General features: G+C 38.5%; 1 long non-coding RNA gene across 1 annotated transcript in view; it reads right to left on the bottom strand.

Moving 5' to 3' along the window:
- LOC135321024 (uncharacterized) overlaps positions 1 to 13,189 on the bottom strand; it is a 303,283-nt gene that overhangs the window by 68,698 nt on the left and 221,396 nt on the right. The window contains exon 3 of the long non-coding RNA XR_010380405.1: positions 10,967 to 11,055. This is a non-coding gene — a long non-coding RNA (uncharacterized LOC135321024). The remainder of the gene's footprint in view (positions 1 to 10,966; positions 11,056 to 13,189) is intronic.

The raw sequence follows: 13,189 nt of genomic DNA, 5'->3' as shown, positions 1-13,189 counted from the left end.
CCTATGCTAATCTCTCTGGTTAAGATAACTTTCCTGCCTATTTCCGTCTGTTCAAGACTCTGCTTGTGTGTGTGTGTGTGTGTACGTGCACGGGAGCATAACCTCCACCATGAAAACGTCCCAAATTTCCTATCGGAAAGACAATACAAAAACCCTCAAGACACTTCATCTGAATCTCTTTAACATTAGTTTCTAATTTGAATTATTTCTGTTCACATCTATACAAAGCTTTTGAGATAGTTGTTTTCCTTCCTGAAAAGCTTACTCTTTACAGCCTTGGCTTTTAAGCTCAGTGGGTTCACAGAGTAGGAAAAGACAAAGGCTATAAAGGGAGAAAGCCCCAAATCCCCTCTCCCTGACTTTCTGCTCAACCTGTACCTCTTCTCCCAACCAGAGAGAAGCAACACTTAATCTGATCTGAAACTGTCTTTCCTGGGCTTCTGGGAAACCACATGCTCCTCGTTTTCTTCCAGACTCACTTGCTGAAATTTGAGTCTTCTCTGATCAATCTTCCTTCTCTTCCATGTTTCTAAATATTGCAATACTCCAAGATTCAGTCATCACACCTCTTTTTATTTCTCCCCATTCTCAGTCCATATGTGATCTCATCCAGTACCATGACTTTAAATACTATCTGATGTTCTGAGACACTCAAATCTATCCATTTCAATTCTGACTATTCCCTAGTAACCCAGACTTAAATATATAACTACCTACTCTACATCCACATGAAGCTTGAGATACCTCAAATTTAACAGGGCTAAAACAGAACTATGAATTTCGCTCCTTACCCTGTATTACTAGCCATCCACTTCTCAGGTCAATAATCTAGAAGTCATCCTTTATTCTTCTCTTCATTCCTCTGATCCTATCCATTAACAACTTTCATCAATTATACCTCTAAAATAAATCCTGAATCTCACCATTTCCCTGCTAACAGCATGGCCCAAGTCACCATCATCTCTTGCCTTGGAAATCGCAGCCTCTCCATTCTCGGCTCCCCTATACTTTATCCTTTGCTTAGCAGCATAAATTAGTTCACATATTCACCATTAGAATCTCTTTGTGCTTTCCTATCACACTTACAACAAAATTCAAAATCTCTTGAATGATTATTTTTAGAGCCCTAAATGATCCAACGTATCTATTTCTGACATGAAGTCCCAACACTCTCCCAGCCACTTGCTGCAGTTCAACCACACTGGTCTTCTTTTTGTCACCTACACATACTGCGCTCACCCCTAGAGGTAAATTTCTGCACTTACTGCTCTTCTGCTTGACACACTCTTCCCCTAGTTCTTGGCATGACTGCCACCTTCTCAGCATTCAGGCTCTACATTATCTCTCCTTAGGAGAGGTCTTTCCTGACCACCAGAGCTAAAGTAGCCTCTCTCCATATTACTTACTGATCTTATTTTCTTTGAAGTACATAACAGTGCCTGAAGTTTCTGCCTTATTTATTTGTTCATATTTTAAAATTCTGACTCACTGGAATGTAAACTGTTGAGGACAGGGCTTCTGATTATCTTGTTTACTTCTGTGTCCACAGTGCTGTCACAGAGCAGACAAATGACATATTTGTTAATTGACTGCCTTGGTTTAGATACTATGGCTAGAAAGAGGAAGAGCTTGGAATGTAATCCAATTACTGGCTTCTTAATATGTTTACCTCTTTAACTTCAATGACTTTCATCTTAACTCCTTCAGCCACATACTCCTGGCCTTGCTACCACTGTCCCCAGTGCTGTTTCACTCAAGACATTTGATTCAAACATCCTTCACTATGTTTAGATACAGCCAGCCTTTCAGTTCCCTAGGATTCCCCCGTACTTGTTCTTCCTCCTTTTGAAATGTCTAGCCCCTGGAATCCCGTCTATCAGTCTCTTTCTATATTCTATTTCACAGGTATTCAACTAAGGCTCTATAATAATGAATCACATAAACCTTGATTGAAAATTGTCTTTGCTCATCCAAAACCTCAACTCTGAGTTAATCCAATGATTGGCCTTTCTTTCTCCTACATCAGGGCAACTCTGTCTATTGGAAAAAACTCCAATTTGACATCAGTACAAATCCACTGTCTCCAATGCCACCTGGCAATTCTCCTATGTTTCCTTGTTCAGTGCTCTTTCCCATGTAACAAAGGGGATGTCCCAAAATTTGTTTAGCTTCTGTACCACTTACTCCATCACTCTTCCTCACTCTCAAAGTGGACAACTGTATCACCTATGACAGACAATGGGAGCCTTTGCATTTCATACTCTCCTGCACTCCTATTGATTAATCCAGCTCCCTTCTATGTTATCAAATCCTGCTTATCTCCTAAATCTATTCCAGCAGCACTTAGACATGTAAAATTCTCTCCAATCTTATTTTAAAAACAAAAATTCTATCTTCACATACCAGTCTACATCCCATTTCTCCCTTCTCCTTCAGACAAGCTTCCTGAAGGATCTGTCTACACTAGCTAACTCCACTCTCTCACCTTCTATTCTCCTGTCCACTCTTCATCATCTTGTAATAATAGTTTTCTCCCCTATTACTTCATTAAAATTACTCTTGTTAAGGGCACCAATGACCTTTGTCACTAAATCCAAGGAACAACTTTCAGTCCACTTCTAAGATCAGTCATTAATATCTATGCAACAATGAACCTTTAAATGGCTTCTGTTTTAGATCTGCAACATTATAATCCCCTATTTTACTCACACTTACCCATCCAGCTATTTCTTCTAAATCTCCCTTCAAGTCTCCCCTTCTTCTGCCCACATAGTGATTTTTTATGTCCATTATGATTTTTTTCTTTGTCTCTTCTCTTCTTGCTATGTATTACCTTTTCTTTTGAAGAAATCTCATTAATCACTTGGCCTAAATTATCATGTATGAGCTGGTGACCACCAAAATCTATATCCCAGCCTAGTTATCTCTCTCTCTCGCTCTCTCTTCCCCCCCCCCGCTTCTTTCTTTCTCTTTCTCTCTACCTATTTATCTTTTAAATATCCTACAAACACCTCAATTTTAAAATGTCCAAAACTGAATTTACTATCTTTTCCTTTTTCCAAGACTCATCTACACCCAGCAGCCATTTGGGTATGTAGTCACCCAAACACAAACGAAAATCTTCCTCAGCATCTTTAACTTCCTCATCTCCTATATTTAATTTGTCATAAAGTCCTTCTGATTCTACCTTATAAATGCATTTACTTAGTTCAAATCCACTCACTGACTTTACAGAATCAGCTGTGTTTCTGGTCTCCTTACCTCTAGACTTTCTCCTCTTAAACAAGCTTCCTCAGTACAGCAAGACCAACCGTCCAAAGCACAAACTTATTCACGACATTCTTATGCCTTGAAACTTTTAATAGCTCTATATTGCCTTTACAATAAATTCCAAATTCCTCTTCATGATATAGAAGGTCATAATGCTTAATTCCTACTTACCCCACCAGCTTCAGGTCTTGTCACTCCCCCTTACAAGCTGAGCTCTAGCAAAGCTAAACCACTCTTCCTCTTACAGTCTGTAGACCATGCATCTCATCCATTACTTTCAGATGTTGACTCATGTTATTTCTGTCACTCCGTCCAATCTTCCTCCACTCCTTTCCCAGGAATCCTTTATTTATTCTTTAAGTCTCTGCTTAAATACCACTTCTGCAAGAGGTCCTTCCTGTCTCTGAATTTGGGTGTCTCTTAAGAGCTCCCATAGTACCTTAAATTTATCCCTATTATGGCACTCATCATGCTTAAATTTGCCTCTTTTCAAACAGCTTAACTGAGGCTATAATTACATACCATAAAATTCACCCATTGAAAGTGTATAATCTAATTAATTTTAGTATATTTACAGAGTTGTAGAACAATCTCCACAATCTAATTATAGAATGTTTCCATCACACTTCTTCCTAGTGTGTAAGCAATATTTTGTTGATCTTTACACGCTCAGGGCATAGCGTAGTACCTGTCACCAAATAAGTATTTGTTGAACAAACAAAGAATGAATGACAGGAAAATTTAATGCCAAAGCTATGACATATTGCATCTCTCTTTATGAGATATGGCAACCTAATTTTGAAGCTCACTTTCATACACACTCTCCATCCTCTCTGTGACATTTCACCAACTTCCCCACGTGGCAGTCTGTGATAAATTTACTCTGACAGAGAAAATGGGACTTTAAAATATCCAAGGGGCAAGAAATTCAACATTTATCGGTGATTCAAGCATGTCTAGAAACTCATATTTGCCCAAAATGAAGTTAGGTTTCTTCCCCAAACACCTGAGATTTCCTCCAGTAATATTCACCAGAATGGGTTAAAGTAAAATGTCTACTTCTTGAGTTCTATTCTCTTTATTTTTTCTGCCCTTCTAAAATCTTCAGGCTGAGAGTCCAGAGACCTATGTTCTGGCCATAATTATGTCAACAACTGGTCAAGTGACTCGAGATAAATCACTTCACATCCCTGTGCATGAGTTTCCTTATAATATCCATCCTATCTGTCCCTACTCCGATTTAGAGAAGATAAAGTAAGCTAGAGGGTAAAACAGCACTTTAAAAAATGAAAAGCACCATGCCAGTATGATATATTTGAATTGGCTACCACTCTCATTGGTATATATTAATCACCTTATTTATTTAAAGACGTTTGTGATGAGAAGAACTATTACTACTCCCCAAAACTGACCTTCAAACATACAAAATCTTTCATGCATGAAGTTGATGCACTCTACTAAAGGAAGAGGGTTTCTGATCTTCCTCAGAGACTGTTCTCACTTCACAAATAATACTCACCAACATGGTTATACTGTTTCCCAAACCACAGCAGATTAGAAATAGAAATGAAAAGGGCTAGAGGAGCAAACACGTCGAGAACAGGAAGGGTGACAGCTGACAACAGAAAAAACAGCAACATTATAGAAGTAGATATAAGAACTCAAAAAGTATAGCCAGGGGCCATTCAGAATAGAGGTGTGTGGTCCCTCCACCGAGTGAGTCCTACAGAGCAAAAGATCACTGTTCACGATGATGATTCTGAGTCACTGGAAGACTCCACTGTTTGAGAAAGAGAGAAAGTGTAATTTTTAAATACAAATTAACTCCTGCTCTTTAATTCTTAATACAGAACTGAAAACAGATACTATGAATTCTAAAATACTAAATTAATGCTTTTGGTAATAAAATGACATTGACTTCATGTTATACCCAAGACCATTTACTGAGGCTACTTTTCTATATTTTCTGACTTTTTTTGAGAACAGATGAGAACACTCTTTATTCCTAGTTGAGAAATAACTCTTTCCTAGGGAACACAGAATTATTTAGAGAAAGGACAACCCATAAATTTTACTGGGGTTATGTCAAACGATCCGGGGACTCATTTCAGCAAAGACAATTTATTATACAACTTCCTAGGATGTAATACAATTTGTAATTGTACATTTCTGTTTGTGATTATCTGCTTTAGTCTCATTCTCCCCACTAAACCACAAGCTCCCTATAGGCAAGGATTATATTTGTTTTGAACTCACCACTATATCTCAAAAGCCTAGTAGAGTGCCTGGAATATAGGAATTACTCACATGTGTGGTGTTATTACACGAATTAATGCCATGGAAAGTATCCCACCCACCCTATTTGTACATTATACTCTAGAGTCATCATCTTAATTTCTTCACTGCCCAGTGAAGATAACCCTGCGAGGTAATAAACCCTAAAATGTTAGTACAATATTTTACTTTTGCAGCTAAAAGAATTGTGGTAAAAACAAATAAAATCATGCACCATACATTTTGGCTATAGAGACGGACCATGGATTCATTCCCATGTGCTTCCTACTATTCCATACATGGAAAGAAATTGATGTCAAGATTTCAGGTAGATTTTCTAAATTATCTGTGGGAAAGTTGTATTGATAGATGTTCACACAGAGAGATAAGATAATATATTAGTAATAAGGGAAAGAAAGTGAGATAAACAAATAATTTCTTCCTAGAACTCTGTCACTGGACACTTGGTCCACTGGCAAAATTGTTTACAAGATATTCTCAAAGTCCCTGGATATGGTTTTGCTCAATTAAAACCTGATTATTTCTGTCCCTAGGATCTGAAGTGAGCTATGAAATTAAGAAAATTGACTTCGTCAGGTTTCAAGTTTCCTCCCTTCTTAGACCCAAGAAATTAATTCCTCATCAGGCTGACAAACAGACATGGCATCTGGCATCATCACTACAAATTTGTGCACCCCCATAACTGCCCTACTTAAGGAGCGTGGGTTGTTTGACATCATAGTCAATAATGTTGGCAACTTTTTACCTATGATAGTGACTGTCAGTAGATACTCATTTATTGAAGAAAGAACTATGGATGGACAGATGGATGATCATAATTATAATGATAATCATGGTAATAGAAGTTATCCATATTCTTAAGATACTGTTATGTGATATGCCAGCCACAGCAGCAGCATCCACTGTTTACATGTAACTAGCGTCACAAAGTTAGTAGATATCCATACATCCAAAAAAACCCCTCAACCTATACCTCACATTTGATATAAAAATTTACTCAGCATGGATTATAGACCTAAATCTTAAACTTAACACTATAAAACTTCTTGAAGAAAACATTGGGGGAAAAAATCTCTGTGATTTTAGAGAAAGTGAAGATTTATTACACACAACACCTAAAACATGATCTATAAAAGAAAAACTGATGAATTGGATGTCATCAAAATCCAAAACTTCTACTCTACAAAAGACACAGTTCAAAGAATGAAAAGATAAACCATTACTAGGAGAAAATATTAATATAACACCTATCTGACAAAATACTTGTAACCAAAATGGATAAATAATTTTCAAGATTGATTCTAAGTAAACAAATTACCCAATTTTTAAAAAATGAGCAAAAGACTGGAAAAGACACTCCACCAAAGATAAAGTTGTGGCAAATACACACATGAAAAGATGCTCAACAACATCTGTCATTAGGGAAATTCAAATTACAACTCCAATGAGATATCATGACATATCTACTTAAACACCTAACAGTTAAAAGACTGGCCATACCAAGTATTGGGAAGAAGTGGAGAAACTGCAATTCTCATATATTACAGATGGGAATGTAAAAGATTACAGTCACTTTGGGAAACAGTCTGTCAGTCTCCCATAAACATGTATTTATTCTATGACCCAGCAATCACACTCCTAGTTATTTACCCAAAAGAAATGACAGTTTATATTTACCTAATACCCTATGTTTATAGCATCGTTATCATAATTGCTCCATATATTGCAAATAACAAAATGTCCTTCAGCTGGTGGTGAATGGATAAACAAACTGTGCTATATCTGCACAACAGAATACTATTCAGCAATAAGCAGAAATGAAACAATGATATAGATATAGATACAGATATAGATATAAAACAACATGGATAAATCTCATGTATTATGCTAAGAGAAAGGAGGCAGTCTCAGAGACTACAAAATGTATGGTTCCAGTTAAATGATATTCTGAAAAAGACACATTTACAGGAACAGAAATAGATCATTTTTTACCATGTCTAGGAGTAGACACAGGGGTTAACTAGAAAGGGAAAAAGGTGGGAATTTCTTGGAGTGATGAAACTATTTTGTATCTTGTTTGTAGCGATGGTTACATGACTGTGTGAATTTGCCAAAACTCAGTAAGTATATGCAAAAAAAAAAGGAAAAATTTTATTATATGTAGAGTTTAAAAATAAATATGTTGCATTCTAAGAAAAATCATCAAAACATAAAGCTAGAAATCTCTTAAAAGTCTTTAAAAATACTAATAATTGCTAGCATTTGTTGAGTCCTTTACTATGTGACAGGCACTGTGCTAAGGGTTTTTTGCACTTGATCTCATTTACTCCTCATAGCTACCCTTAGAGGTAGGAACTCCTGTGATTCCCATTGCAGATAAGGAAAAGGAGGGTCATGGAGGTTAAGTATCTCTCCTCTAATCTCAGTTCACAGCTCAAGTAACACGTTTCCAGAGGCTACATCCTGATCCTTCAACCTAAATAGCATCCCACTGATAATGGCAGGAAACAGGACTGGGACCCAGAGCCCAGTCTCAACACTGTTTTGCTACCAACACACTGGGTGAGCATAAACAAGTACTTAACCCTCCTGTGCTTTCTTACTTCAAAATCCAAGGCACTGGAAAAATTATTTCTCCATTTCTACTTAATCCTAGTTTATATATCTATCAAAAGCTTTTAGTCACTTGCTGTCTGGAATGACCACCATTTCTGATTCATTCAGGCTCTTTATACACACTCCTGCTGCCCTACTGGGTCCCGGTGTCTCAAATTCCACCGTGAGCTCTTTATTCCTTAAGATTGAGGCATAGCAGTTCCAGAATAGTACAATGCATGTGTTGTAGCCCTTGGAGCCTGGGAGCAGGTGTAGAGATCATTCAAATTCCTCACAGTCTAGCATACGGCACAAAGGGATGAACAACCAAACAGGGTACTATGTTGTGTGTTAAGTCCTTTACTGTAAAGCAGTGACACTTGGAGTGGTGGGCAAGAGTGTGGGCTCTGGAGACAGGGAGAGCTGGGTAAAGCTTCTCTTTAGCCCCAATTTCGTCATCTATAAAATGAGACAATAACAAGATATACTGCTACATAGGGCGCTATATGCCTGAGGCACTGCATACAAAGTGCAGGGGAACAATGATTAATCTTACTCACAACTGTTACTATATTATTAAGGAATTGGACAAATTGAAGATTCTTTTGGAATCAAAGAGGAAAGAGGGAAACAAATGCTCAGAGGATGTTGCTCAAGGTCAAATAGCTAGTAAAATTGAGAATACTACACAGAGCAGTGTAGCACTTGAATGGGAGATTTGACTAAATGCTTTCTATTATCCATGAAATTCTGTATGTCTCTGACCTTGTAGAATAAGCTGTGTCCTTCCTGTTTCTTTGAGATTTCCCTCCAATCACCACATATAACCAGCAGTTGGCAAGAACTATAGTCCCGAATCTCCTGTGCTGTGGTGGGAGGGTTCCTCAACAAGATTGATGTCCCCATCTTTCTTGAGGGTACAGATTGTTCCCACAGGAAATATGACTGCTCAGAAATGATGCTGTATTTGGCACTATCTTCACTCGTGTATTATCTTCTGTTCCTCACTGGAGTCATCACTGGCACTCTCTGGAATTCTACTTACGTGATTTTTTTCTTCTTTTCATTTGCTTCCTCTCAGAGTAGTTATATAATCAACGACGCTGTAAGTCAAAATATGACTCTATATCAGTAACTCTCAAATCAGGGTCGATCTGCACCCTCAGGGGACATTTGGCAACATTGGGAAACATTTTTAGTTGTCACAACTGGGGAGAGGAGGTTGCTAGCATCTAGTAAGTAGAGGCTAAGGATGCTGATGAACGGCCTCCAATACGCAGGACAGTCTCCAACAAAGAATTATCTGGCCCCAAATGGCAATGGTGCCAAGGTTGAGACACTGCTCTACAGGGATAAAAGCACTTATATATCCCTTTGCCCATTTGATTCTTAGCACATCTGTGTGATGAAAGCGAGGTCAGTATCCACATTCATCCTGAAATATCTCCTTATAGAGATAAGGATAGAGACAGACAGGAGCTCCCACTATTGGGCTGAGAAAACTGAGACCCAAGGAAGTAAAGTGAACAGCGCAAGGCCACCAAATGAGGTAGGTCACAGCTAAAACTTGGAATTTTCTGACTTCCAGCTGCCTCACTGTCAGCATGTTTTTTAAGAAATACAATAAAAAGTTTCTCCCACTCTAGCAGTTAAGAGTAGCACAAAGCCAGACAACCTTAAAGTAGTAAATGATCGTATTTTCTTAAGCAATCATAGAATATTAGCTTGGGAAAGATCCTGAGAGGTTATTTAATACTATTCTATCATTTTATAAATGGGAAAAAATAGAGGCCCATGCCACAAAGTAGATGCATTTGTAGAGCAGAATATGCCAGAAATGATGTCCCTTCTGTTCACCCATAAAATGGTCTATTGGTCACAGTGCTAGAGAAAATATTTGAAACCTCAGTAGTCTGTGTGCACTTACATGGGAAAGATACAGAGAAACAAAGCCAGCATAAAATGGGGACAGATGGGCTATATAATGGGGGCTTGAGAGGGTTGGAAGGGACAGAGAAGGTCCGTGACAGAGAGTAGGTGAGGCCGAAGTAAGGCTCTAGACAGTGAGGTGAGGACCGGAAAAAGTAGGAATAGTGAAGGAGAAAAAAGGATGGGACAGTGTGTTTTGGAATTCCCATGCTCCTTTAAGTCTCTTGAGAAATGAGAAAAGAGAATATGCCACACAAACTAATCAGAAACTGTACTTTAAAAAAATCTATATCATTATTTTCTAACTACAAAGACAATATGTGCTTATTACAAAAATAAGTATTATGGAAAAATATAAAGTAGAGCATGAGATTTTCCTAGTTTCTCACTCCCCTCAAATACTGTTAGCAGCTTAATTTACATTCTATGTCTCTATTCTAGTCTCTATTCTATATGATAAGCTATTAATTTTTTTTTGGCATCTACACAAAATGTACGATGTCTTGAATTTTCATATGGAATGTATAATGGACATATTTTCACAGCAGTATGCATAGAGGTAGTGTATTCTTCTTCCTGACTATACAGTAATTTATTATTTGGATATCTCATAATTCATTATCGGTAAATACCCATTTCCCTTCTTGTGTGAGGACTTCCATATGGTAATTCCTACGTGGGAAGTTGCTATGGAACTCTATGGAATCCTTCAGTAGGATCTGTACATTTAAAATTTGATAGTCATGTTGCCCCCAATAATTTCAATCAATATTAACTCCTCCCAAATGGACATTTTAAATTAGTGGCCACCTTCTGCTTGAAGCAGTCCCTGATTTCTCCAGCTGGAAATAAGCCCATGCCTTCTGAACATTGCTACCTTTTGTCGGGACAGTTCTCCTGGTCTTTTTCACCTCGGTGGCAGCTCCACATTTGAATCAACTCCTATTATCCTTCGGGTGTCAGTACCTGGAACACGAAAGAGGAAAGGAAAATGAGTATAAAGTGAAAATTCCAGGGTTTCATTAGCTGCTTCCAGCTCCTTCCTTTTTTCTGCTGATCTCACCTGGACAGTTTCTGCCCAACATGTATCTTGTCTGGCTGCGCCAACCAGGGAGAAATGAATTAAGAAGGACAGCTAATTAGAAGATCACATAACCCACAGAACTGAGTAACTCAGACCTTCTGAAGATGTTTCACTACTCCAAACGTTCTAAATAAATCATGGGCCTTCTAGGGATGGTCCTTTGCATTTTGTCCTGAAAATCAAAGCAAAATGTCAATATTCTCTCTGAAGATGAAAGCTCTGAACTGAAACTCTGGTAAAGAATCAGGTCCAGAATAAGAGATTATCTGTCTTCAAGTGCTTATGCAAGATAAAGGGCCTTAGGCCAGTCTTCCTGAAGCCCTGTTCCCTGGAACCCCAAGCCCATGATGGACTTTTGGGAATAAAAGACTGGTTTCTATAAATCGGCAAACATCATGCAGTATGTTCCCCTCTTAGGTATTCACAAGGCATATTCACAACCAAGAGTCTCTGAAGAGGCTTTCCAAAATCCCCTGCTGCTAAGAAACCTGTGTAACATATGAATACTGAAGTTACACACTACGGGAAACATATCCATGGACAAGTTTTGCTTTCCTCTTTCCTGAGGCACCCTCTCGAGACTCTGTTCAAAAAAGGGGTGATGTTTGGGAATCACATAAAGCGACTTCATAATCCAGCACTGTTAACAGCAGTCACACCAATGGCTTAGCACCTACTAAGGGTCCAGCAGTGGGAATATAACAGCAAGCCATGAGGCCCCTACTCTCTAGTCTAACTCTTGGGATGATGTCATCTTCACACCTGTTATCCCCACTCCCACTCTCAGCAAAACATCCTCAGTGATTCAGGGAGCCTAGAAGATGCTCTTTGCTGGGGAAAGAACACAACATTAGTATTCTTCCTGAAGAACAAAAAAAGTCACCAGAAAGCGGGTTCTCCTGTGCTTTCTGAGTTAGGATTGGAGAAAGTCTAATGGAAGGATAAAGTTAGCTCTACTGGTATTTCAACGTAAACAAGACAGAAGCTATAAGCACTCTGACAGACTCCTTATAATCTGTGAAATATGAACACACAAACCTTGAAAGCCCAGTTACTGAAGTTTCTTTATTGTTAAAACAACTAGAACTATATGGAATGTTTCTGAAACTCATCCTAGAGTCCTGATAAATGTATGGAGGATGAATTCATTGTCTCTCAGTACAAAACTGAGTCAAGATAAACTCTTAATGGCTTATGTACTAAAAGGAACAGGCTCATACATTATCGGGGGAGTATAACTCTCTCACATATTATTAATACTAGCTCTTTATAGAGCAATTTGACAATATCTATCAAATTTTAAACATACATACCATTTTACCCAGCAGTTAATTCATTAACTCATTCAACACATATTTATTGTGTATCACTGAAGATGCTGGAGATACGGCAGAGAAAACAAGGTTTTTTCCCTCAGGGTGCTCCCTCATGGGAGAAGCACATCAAACAAACAAACAAGTGAACATATAATATTTTAGGTGATGATAAAGGGTAAGTGGAAAAATAAAAAAATAAGTCAGGTTAAAGGGAAGGGAGAGTGTCAAGTTGGGATGAAGGTATTCAGGGAAGGTCTCTCCAATCAGGTGAAAAGTGAGATGCCTGAAGGGAATGAGGGATGAGCTATGTGGATACCTTGTGAAAAAGTGTTCCAGGCATGGTGACACTGTATGCTCCAAGGTCAGAGCGCAGTTGGCATTTTAAGAAACAGAAATGAAGCCAGCATGGCCAGGGCAAAGTGAGATAACTCAGAGAGGCTGCAGGACCCAAAGGATGCAGGAGTCACAAATCAGATGATACAGGGCCTCCAGGCCAGAGTGAGGATCTTGCTTTTACTCTAAGAGAGATGGGAAGCCACTGGGACATGCTGAGCAGAGCTGTGCATAACGTAATGTTTTTAGAGAATTACCGTGTCCTCTTGTATGGAGAAGTGATTGTAGGGGAGCAATGCAGAAAGAGAGACAAGATAGGAGGTCATGGCAAGAATCTAGGGAAGAGAGGATGGTGGTCTGGACCAGA

This window comes from Camelus dromedarius, chromosome 3 (genome assembly GCF_036321535.1).
Source record: "Camelus dromedarius isolate mCamDro1 chromosome 3, mCamDro1.pat, whole genome shotgun sequence".
NCBI classification, from domain to species: domain Eukaryota; kingdom Metazoa; phylum Chordata; class Mammalia; order Artiodactyla; family Camelidae; genus Camelus; species Camelus dromedarius.
The sequence above is the reverse complement of the archived record's forward strand: the minus strand, read 5'-3'. Positions and strand labels throughout refer to the sequence as shown.